The following is an 11033-nucleotide window of genomic DNA, read 5'->3' on the forward strand; positions in this document are numbered from 1 at the left end:
AATCGGTAAATACCGATTCGGTAATGCCCATTGATTCCTATGGGCTTCAATGCCCATAGGAATCAATGGGCATTACCGAATCGGTATTTACCGATTCGGTAAATACCGATTCTTACAGAATCGGTAATTCAATTACAGATTCTATCTACATCTCCCCCCTTCTATTTTACCGATTCATAAATACCGAATCGGTAAAATTCGGTATTTATGAATCGGTAAAATATACTTACCTACATCTGGCCCTGTATTTCCTAATTTCAACCTCTAACCTTTGAGAGTGGGTGTGTGAGTCTGGGAGTGGTTGTATAAGTGTCTTACTGGGTGTGTGAGTGGGTACATAAGTGGGTGTGTGAGTGTCTGAATGGGTCTGTGAGTGGGTGTTAGAGTGTCTGAGTGGGTTTGAGAGTTCCTCCATTGGTTTGTGAGTCAGTGAGTGCATGAGTGTCTGAGTGTGTCTGTGAGTGGGTTTATGAGTCTCTGAGTGGGTCTGTGAGTTGGTGTATGAGTCTCTGAGTGGATCTGTGAGTGAGTACATGTGTCTCTAAGTGGTTATGCGAGTGGGTGCATGTATCTCTGAGTGGGTTTCTGAATGAGTGCATGAGTGTCTGAGTGGGTGAGTGAGTCTCTGAAGGGTCTGTGAGTGGGTGTGTTAGCGGCTGAGTGGGTGTGTGAGTGGGTGTATGAGTCTCTGAGTAGGTGTGTGAGTGTCTGAGCACCTGAGGGCAAACTCTGTTTTTCCCTCCTCTGCTCTCTTTTGCCTTTTCTCCTAATTTTTCTGCCCTCTGTTTTGCCTTTACTGCTCATTTTTCGGTTCTCTGGTTTGCCTTCCTTTGCTCTGTTTTGCTTTTTCTGCTCATTTTTCTGCCTCTGTTTTGCCTTTTGTATTAGTTTTCTGCTCTCCTTTTTGCCTTTTCTGCAAATTTTCTGTCCTCTGTTTTGCCTTTTCTGCTAGTTTGTCTGCCCTCTGTTTTGCCTTTCCTGCTCGTTTTTCTGCCCTACATTTTGCCTTTTCTGCTTGTTTTTCTGCCCTCTGTATCACCCTCTTTTGCAATGGGAGAGGGGAGGCCGTGCGCTGGTTGAAGTGGGGGCAGTCAATAACGGCATTGCTGTTGGCACGTGGATTCCCAAGCTATATGATGAAACCACTCATTCAGTTATGACGCATGCTGTTACAATAGGGCTGCTACAACGCGAATATATATATATATATATATATATATATATATATATATATATATATATATATATATATATATATATTCACTGGAAAAAACAAAAGTTTCAGGCACGTTATAGTTAGAAATTAGCATTTAAAAAACCTTTGAAATTCCCTGAAAAAAAACATAGGTTTCAGGGACGTTATAGTTATTTGGTCATTTCACTCGTACAAAACCAGAGAAATTCCTCTGTTATAATTAGTTCAGCTAACTATATAACTTGTGTCCCCGCAATTCACTGCTGATGACGTCACATATTACATCATTCATGACATGGTCAGTGACATCACTGATGACATCTCAAATGACATAACTGATGACATCATCCAGGGACTGTGTGTTTCTATAAAGTTTAAATATGTTTTATATATATGTCAAGGATTTTTGAAGAATGAGTGGGTGCTTAAGTATCTGGATGGAGGATTTAGTAGGTACGTGACTGACTGTATAAGTGAGTGATTAAATGTGTCTTACTGAATGCATGAGTTAGTGAGTAAACTGTGTGAATGTCTGTATCAGTCTGGCTGTTGTTGTGTAAGCTGCTGCATGGGTTGGCCAGTAGCTACATGAGTGTCTATATGTGTTATTGATTGGTTGCCTAAGAATTTATATGGGTGTCTGAGTATGTGTGTGGGTGGGTGGGAGGTGCATAGATGTGTGAGTGATTGATTCACTGGGTGTATGGGTTCAAGAGTGCATGTGGAACCAGCTGTATGGGTGGGTGAGTGTGTGTATGGGTGTGTGGGTGAGTGAATGGATGTCTCAGTAGAACATGTCCAAGTAACTACATATGTAAAAGGCAGTGTATGTGAGAGTTGGAGTATATAAATGACTATACATGAGAGTCAGTGATTGAGAGAGTGGCTGTATGGATGAGTGTGTACTTGTATCAGTGATTGTATAAGAGAGTAAGTATGTGTTAGTATCTGCATGAATACGTGAGGTGGTATGTGTATAACTGTGTAGGTGAGTAAATGGAAGTGTGATTGATTCTTTGCATGACTGACTAGGTGTGTGAGTAACTCTGGATAAGTGGCGGTATGTGAGTATCTGTATAGGTGTATGAGTGCATATGATAGTGTTGTGTTGATGAGTGACCGCATGTATGAGTGATTGTATGGGTGAATGAGTGGATGTATGTGTAGACCGAGGAATCAATGAGTGCATATGTAGTAACTGGCATTGGTGTGTCTATGGTTTCGAAAATGGTAGTCTGTATTTTACAGTGGGTGTATCAAAGGCTATCTTAGGGTGTGAGGAGGTGCATCATAGTTTCACAAGGATGATGTCATCAGTGATGTGATTTGAGATGGCATCAGTGATGTCACTGACCATGTCATGAATGATGTAATATGTGATGTCATCAGCAGTGCATTGCGGGGGCACGAGTTATAGTAAGCTGTACTAACTATAACAGTGGAATTTCTCTGGTTTTGTACGAGTGAAATGTACAACTAACTATAACCTCCCTGAAACCTATGGTCTTTTCAGTGAATTTCAAACGTTTTTTAAATGCTAATTTCTAACCATAACATACCTGAAACCTATTTTTTTAGTGAATTTAAAAGGTTTTTTAAATGCTAATATCTAACTATATAGTCCCTGAAACCTGTGGTTTTTTCAGTGAATATATATATATATACTCCAGCCTGTCACGTAAAGCACTTTCCGTGCGGACAAGAAAAGGGACACCAAATAACGCCACAGCCAGACTTCCAGTAATTTCACTCGTGTTGAAATGTATTCGTGCATGCAGGGTGCAAAGCCTCGTCAAACGCGTTTCGGGCACCGGCTGTGCCCTTGCTCACTGACAATTAGCCATAGTTACTCCACCATTTTAAATACAAACAGTGTAACAAATGCGCGCCAACCTCGCTGTTTGTTAATCAACATAAACAACGGATTTATACTGTTAAATGCTCCACTGAGTACATGAAAAGGTCCCGCCATATTGGAACTATATATAAAGCATTGCCCAATGTAAACATAACACATACTATCAACTTGGATATACCTAAATAAATGTAGAAAGATCATACATCACACAAACGTTAAAAACTGCTTTGTATACATAGCATTGGTCAGGTAATTGATAGTGTGGGCAGAAATGCAAATAAATGTATGTAAAATATTTGTCGGACGATGGGAATAATAATAAAGTGCATTGAGAACAAGGTTTCATTGTCCATTCACTGGCATAAATAAAAAAGCCCTTGTCTTGGAATTAGTCCCATTCACAATATATAAAAAGAATTAAAATGTACAAATACGTTCTGTTGACATAGCGCTATGAGTGGAAACTGCAATGTCAACAGTGGTAATATACGCCATTGATTAGTGCAACATTGCAATAATAAAGTGCTGATGTGCTGCAAATTGTAAACATGAGACCTGTGCAAACTTAACCATGCAATATGGATAAAGTGCATAGTGCAAAATGTAAACAAGGTATATGTGTCTATGGGGCTATCCAGAGCAGTGCAAAAATGCAGAGAAACCATATTAATATGTTGACTCTCATGTGTCCATCTGATGTAGGATTACATACATTATACATGAAGCTATCACTGTGCACTAATGCGTTTTAGTACCCGTGGAGTATAAACATAATATGCGAGTGTTGGCACAATCAATATGTTGTATTGTTATGTACAAATGGGTATGGTGGAGTACATCATTGTTGAGACGCTTGCAGAGAAGAAGACACTCCTTATCAAATAACATAATAATAAGTGAAAAAGTGCATAGTGTGATATAAAGATAATAGAATTGTCATTAAAAACATCAAATGTGTATCTTAGGGTGTGAGGAGGTGCATCATAGTTTCACAAGGATGATGTCATCAGTGATGTGATTTGAGATGGCATCAGTGATGTCACTGACCATGTCATGAATGATGTAATATGTGATGTCATCAACAGTGCATTGCAGGGGCACGAGTTATAGTAAGCTGTGCTAACTATAACAGTGGAATTTCTCTGGTTTTGTACGAGTGAAATGTACAACTAACTATAATGTTCCTGAAACCTATGGTCTTTTCAGTGAATTTCAAACGTATTTTAAATGCTAATTTCTAACCATAACATACCTGAAACCTATTTTTTTTTGTGAATTTAAAAGGTTTTTTAAATGCTAATTTCTAACCATAACATACCTGAAACCTGTGTTTTTTTCAGTGAATATATATATATATATATATATATATATATATATATATATATATATATATATATATATACATATATACATATATACATACATATACACACACACACCCACACACGTTTTTATATACCCATGAAGAGACAAACTGCCCCCTGTCTTATTTAATTCTGTTTTCTAGGAAGCGCTGTGCAGCCCTTCAGTAAAACTTAAACTCACTTCATTTTTATTCAATTTTTGAACTCTATGAACGTGCTACAACAGATCAGCATATATCGCCACTAAGGAAAATAAATCTGGGGCTCCTGCCGCAATGTAATCATTTTAAACTTCCTGTTCACTGCCGCAATTAGGCGTTTCAAGGAATGCGCCCGTCAGCTGAGAAGTTTATTTTGCCTCACTCTTCTGCCCTTTGCCGCAGATTATTATCGGCTTCTTTTAGCTGTACCACAACACACCCAAACTGTGTGCTCTTGCGCAAAGATGGAAGAGCGCAAATGTTTATAAACATTTAACAGAAGTGAGGTGAAAGAACCCGAAGGGATGGGCGGCCCTGGTTTGCCCAAGGCTCCCTGGGTGATTGCAAGTCCTGTGATGCCCAGGAGCAACTAACTATAACAGAGGAATTTCAATGGTTTTGTACAAGTGAAATGTCCAGCTAACTATAACACCCCTAAAACCTATGGCTTTTTCAGTGAATTTCTAAGGTTTTTTAAATGCTAATTCCTAACTATAACATGTCTGAAACCTATGGTTTTTTCAGTGTATTTCAAAGGTTTTTTAAATGCTAATTCCTAACTATAACATGTCTGAAACCTATGTTTTTTTCAGTGAATTGCAAAGGTTTTTTCAATGACAATTTCTAAATGTATTAATTGCTATATTTATTTTTTTGATACTGATTTACTAAATTTTTTTAAACTATTTATTTTTTAGATATTTTATTTTTTTAAATTACATTACATATTTTTAATATAACTTGAAAAAAAATATTTTTAAAATTATTGAAATCCTAATATTGTTTATTTTATTTTATATATTTTTAAATATATTTATATATATATTATGTAGCAGGCAATTATATCCTATGGAAGGAAATTCAAGTTACTGGTAAGTACGGTTAGAATTATTTTTCAGGATCAGTACTGGGCTCAAAGATGCAGCACTGAGGTCTCTCCTGATAACAGGTGAGTAAATCGGAAATCGTAGTTCGGCTGATTTTAGAGGAATATTTTAAAGTTCCAAAACTCCACAATTAGAAGAATTTCCAAGTGAAACCAGTCAATGTTAGCCTATGGAAGGAAATTTAAGTTACTGGTTAGTACAGTTAGAATTACTTTTCAGTATCAGTACTGGGCTCAAAGATGCAGCACTGAGGTCTCAACTGATAACAGGTGAGTAAATCGAAATTCGTAGTTCGGCTGATTTTAGAGGAATATTTTAAAGTTCCAAAACTCCACACTTAGAAACTTTTTCAGCAAAAAGCAGGCAATGATATCCTTAGAAACTTTTTCAGCAAAAAGCAGGCAATGATATCCTATGGAAGTAAATTCAAGTTAATGCTTGGTACGGTTAGAATTACTTTTCAGAATCAGTACTAGACTCAAAGATGCAGCACTGAGGTCTCTCCTGATAACAGGTGAGTAAATTGTAATTCGTAGTTCGGCTGATTTTACTTTCCTACACCATCCCCTCCCTTCACCACTGTGCAAAAACACCCTCTGGTGTGTTTTAAGTTGGGGAAATAATTCCCCTTCAATCCTGAGGGTCCCTAAGGTCCAACTAGCCCACCAGGTACATCCCGTAAGCCCCACAGAGCTGGGTAGCAGAGAGATGTAAAAAGGGGCATGGCCTAGACCACGTCTCTGCAACGAAGTGCAGTGGCGCTTACTGGAAGCACCTGGTGGGCTAGTTGGCCCCCAGGGTCCATCAGGATTGAAGGGGAATTATTTCCCCAAACTTAAAACGCGCCACAGGGCGTGTTTGCACACGTCAACCCAGGCCCCGTCCCTCCCTTCACCACTGTGTAAACGCGCCCTGTGGACGTTTAAAGTTAAGAGATTAAGTCCCCTTGAATCCTGAGGGTCCTTAGGGGCAAATTAGCCCACTAGGTATCTCCAGTAAGCGCCATTGCAGAGAGGTGTAAAAAGGGGCACGGCCTGCACCACCTCTCTACAACGCAGCCCAGTGGCGCTTACTGGAAGCACCTGGTGGGCTTGTTGTCCCCCAGGGTCCCTCAGGATTGAGGGCAAATTTTTTCCTCAATTTAAATGCGCCACAGAGCGTGTTTGCACACGTCACCTCCCTTCACCACTGTGCAAAAGCGCCCTGTGGCCGTTCTAAGTTGGGAGATTAAGTCCCCTTGAATCCTGAGGGTCCCTAGGCTCAAACTAGCCCACTAGGTACCTCAAATAAGCACCACAGAGCTGAGTTGCAGAGAGGTGTAAAAAGGGGTGTGGCCTCTGAACACCTGACTGCAACGGAACTGCCTGGCGCATACTGGAGATACCTGTTGGGATGTTTGACCCTCAGGGACCCTCAGTATTGAAAGAGAATTAATTCCCCAACTTAAAACGCGCCACGGAGCGCGTTTGAACAGTGGTGAAGGAAGGGGGCGTGGACTGAGGTGACATGTCTGCAAACACGCCCTGTGGCACGTTTTAAAATCAGAGAATTAATTCCTCCTCAATCCTGTGGGTCCGTGGAGGCCAACTATCCCACCAGGTAACTCCAGTATGCGTCAGGGGGCTGCGTTGCAGAGAGGTGTTCAGAGACCAGGCCCCTTTTTACAACACTCTGCAATACAGCTCTGTGGTGCTTACTGGAGGTACCTGGTGGGCTAGTTGGCCACCAGGGACCCTCAGGATTGACAAGGAATGAATTCCTCAACTTAAACCGCGCCACAGGGTGTGTTTGCACACATGTGAACTCAGGGCCCACCCCCTCCCTTCACCACTGTGCAAACGCGCCCTTGGAGCGTTTTAAGTTGGGGGATTAACTCCCCTTGAATACTGAGGGTCCCTGGGGTGCAACTAGCCCACCAGCTATCTCCAGTAATTGCCACAGAGCTGCGTTGCAGAGAGTGTAAAAAGGGGCGTGGCCTCGGGACACCTCTCTGCAACGCAGCCCCCTGGCGCATACTGGAGGTTCCTGGTGGACTAGTTGGCCCCCAGGGACCCCCAGTATTCAAGGGGAATTATTTCCCCATCTGCAAACACGCCAGGGGGCGTGTTTGCAGAGTGCTGCAAGAAGGGGGCATGGCCTCCGGCGCGATGCCGGTCTTTTCTTTTTTTTTTTTTACGAAGGGGGGCTGTGTAGCCACTCTTCTTTTTCTCATTTTGTGACCCTGGGGATCCCATCCCCCAGGGCCTGCCCTCTAATTTTTTTTATTTATTTATTTATTTATTTATTTAAAACCTTTATTGTGCACGAAATAAAGAACAAATACGGGCCCACAACCATCCGGCCGGCCACGAACTCTCATATAGCACTAGTGCATGCAATATGGCGACATAGTAATACAGCAGAACATCGGTTATTAAGCAGAAATCAAACTGGAGGGCGCCGCAATACCATGACACAGGAGTAATGAAGGTTAAATTTTTAAATTTTTTGTGCAACTATTGAGTTCAGGTCGTGTTGTTCCGTACTCATAAAATAATAAAGTAAGAGCAAGGTCCATGCAGGTGGGACATGACATTAGCTACAGTTTCCGACCAATCCACATCTCGACAAGCAAGTCCCGACCAGGCAGGATGGCCACACAATATCCACGCTACAGGGTAGCGATCTCAACACCTCATTCGTATCTCCGCCGCCACCCATCCCCCAGTATGCCTGAACACGGGCCAAGAAAAGGGAAAAATTATAAAAGAAGCAAAAATAGGTCCCATAGAAACTAACAATAAATGAAATATAACCCCCCACCCTACACACATGCAGAGGCTATGGCCTACCCCCCCCCCCCCCCCTAGCAGAGTGTCTGTCGCCCCATAAACCCGAAATACAGCAAGAGAAGAAAGAAGAAAGAAAAAGGGAAGAGAAAACAAGAAAAATGCAGAAAGAAGATGATAAGAAAACGAAGAATTACAACACTTGAATATAGGGAGGAAGAAAAGGACAAGCTGATCTACCACTCCCAAAAGAAGGAGGCGGGGAGGAGCCCACACAATAACAGATCTCCCGGACTCCCAGCCATTTGTAACCCCTACGCCGTGTAAAGCAAATGGTCAGCGCCTTGCGAAAGGGGAGGAACAATTCTAATTGAGCAAGCAAAGCAAGCCATGAACAGTCCCAACCTAGTCCCCGCCCGCCCGTGCGTCCATCACATTAAATAAGACCTAACCCTGGCCCGATCTGGGACGCCCCCCTGCGCGCGCCCCTCCTGAGAAGCCAGCAACTGCGAGGAGAAAGGGAGAGCCTGCCCCCACAAGAACAAAGAACCAAAATGGCCACCCTCGGCAATAGAGAAAAGTCCGAGGACTGATTAAAAGTCGCCAGTCCCAAACAGAGTCAACACATAAATGAAGCTGCATGACGAAAGCCATAATACCACACAGTGCGGGAGATAACGATGTCCCCAAGAAGTAGGCACAGTCAGACAGGATAGGCAAATATTGCAGGAGCGGCCCCTGGAACTCCGTGGGCGAGGTTGCGCTCCGTGTTGGGGAGAGAGACATTGTAGCAGTGCACAGGCGGGTATAATGTAGCTCGCTCTCCATGACATTGCGAAGCTGCTGATCAATTCCACTCGTCACCGGCAACAATGTTTCATAGACCGAAATCAGCGGAGGCTGTTTAGCAGAGCAGGGAGAGAGGACGGGCAGAGTGTAGTCCGAACCAGACAGACAGCCATCAAGCTTCTCCTCCAGCAATCGCATGCTCGTACACCACTCACCCCGCAGTCGAGTAAGAGCCAGGAAAACAGAGGCGAGGGTAACTGGAGATTGCTCCTCCTTTACCTCCGTGGTACAGGACGCTTCAGTCAAGGCAGCTCCCCAACTAGGTGCAAGCCGGACGTTTCGAGCAGGAGCCAGGGCGCCATCCGCCATTGCCACAGATGAGCCGGTCGTCATGGTCCCGCCGTCAGGCTAACAGTGATTTCAGGCAGAGCCGGCGTCAGGAGGAAACGGACAGCTCCTTTAGGACAGGACAGGTCCGCAGTCGCAGGCTGTATACATTGGGGGGGCTCTTCTCCGATCGGCACAGGAGAGGCGAGGCAGTGAGGGATTCACGGCTGCCGAGGCGCCCCCGACATAAGAGAAGCAAAAAGCGGTTATCCTGCAGCGTTCCACAGTGGAAGGGAGCAATTCAGGCGCCCAATCGGCCAGCAGTCCCGGTCACCCGAGCGCCCAACGTAAGGGCCAGGTATCCATTCGGCCAGCCCAGGATGACGGCGCCGCTCCGAGGTAAACGGCCCCTGCAGCCACGGCAGTCACAGGCGGCTCTGTGTATCGCAGGTCCCGGGTCCAGGGCTAGGGTCGTCCCCTGCGTGTATCTCGAAGTTTCTCAGGTTGCCGGGCAGGTAGGAACACCGGAGGGACACCACCAAAATCAGGAAACTTCCCCGATCACCCCGCCGGTACACAGGAGCAGGATAGTAAGCAGGATGATTGTGCGGGAAACAAAGGCTCGAGGAGCCGGGAGATCACACGTCTGTCTCCGCGGCCATCTTGGCTCCTCCCCTAATTTTTTTTTTTTTAAATGTCAAATTCGGAAAGGGGGCCCCATCCCCCGGGGCATGGCCATTAATTTAAAAAATTGGAGGGGGGCTGTGTGGCCCCCCTCCTCTGGCCATTTATGGCCACGGGGACCCCATCCCCGGGGCCCGCCTTTCTCTTTTAAAAAAAAATAAAAAATAAATGTTATTTATAATTTGGGAGGGGGGCAGCGTGGCCCCCCTCCCGGGCAACTTCTGGCCCTGGGGACCCCATCCCCCGGGTCCTGGCCATTGTTTTGGGTTTTTTTCGGAGGGGGGTCGTGAGGCCCCCCTCCTCAGGCCTATTATGGCCCCGGGGACCCCGTCCCCCGGGGGCAGCCTGCCTCTTTTATTTATTATAAGGGGAGGGGGGCAGTGTGGCCCCCCTCCCAGGCCACTTGTAGCCCCGGGGACCCCATCCCCGTGGCTGGCCCTCTTTGTTGGGGACCGTGGGGGGGTCCCCAATCCCCCACGGTCCCAGCCGAATCCCCGCCTCCTGCGGGAGCCAGCATTGCTTTTCCACATGGGGAGCAGCTAACATGCTGCTCCCCATGTGGAAAAGCAATCTGCTTTGCTTCATTGAACCGAGAGCAGGTTTCCCTGCTCTCGCTTCAATGAAGCAAAACAGTTTGCAATGACAGCGTGGGACCCGCCCTGTCATTGCAAACTACAGTGTCCCGGGGTTGGACACCCCGGGACACTGCAGGAGCCGGCCCTGGGTGGTGGCGGTCCCCAGGGCCACGACAAGGCTTCAGGAGGGGGGCCGTGTAGCCCCCCTCCCACAATTTACAAAGCCCCGGGGGTGGTGGTCCTGGGGCTTGGGGGTACATAATGAACCCCCAAATAAAAAAAGTTAGTGCCCCGGGGAGGTGGCGGTCCCCGGGGCTGGGGGGGGGCTATGAGTCCCCCCGCACAATTAAAGCCCTGTGGGTGGCGGTCCCCTTTGGGCCCCCCAC

The sequence above is a fragment of the Lissotriton vulgaris genome, chromosome 10 (assembly GCF_964263255.1).
Source record: "Lissotriton vulgaris chromosome 10, aLisVul1.2, whole genome shotgun sequence".
NCBI classification, from domain to species: domain Eukaryota; kingdom Metazoa; phylum Chordata; class Amphibia; order Caudata; family Salamandridae; genus Lissotriton; species Lissotriton vulgaris.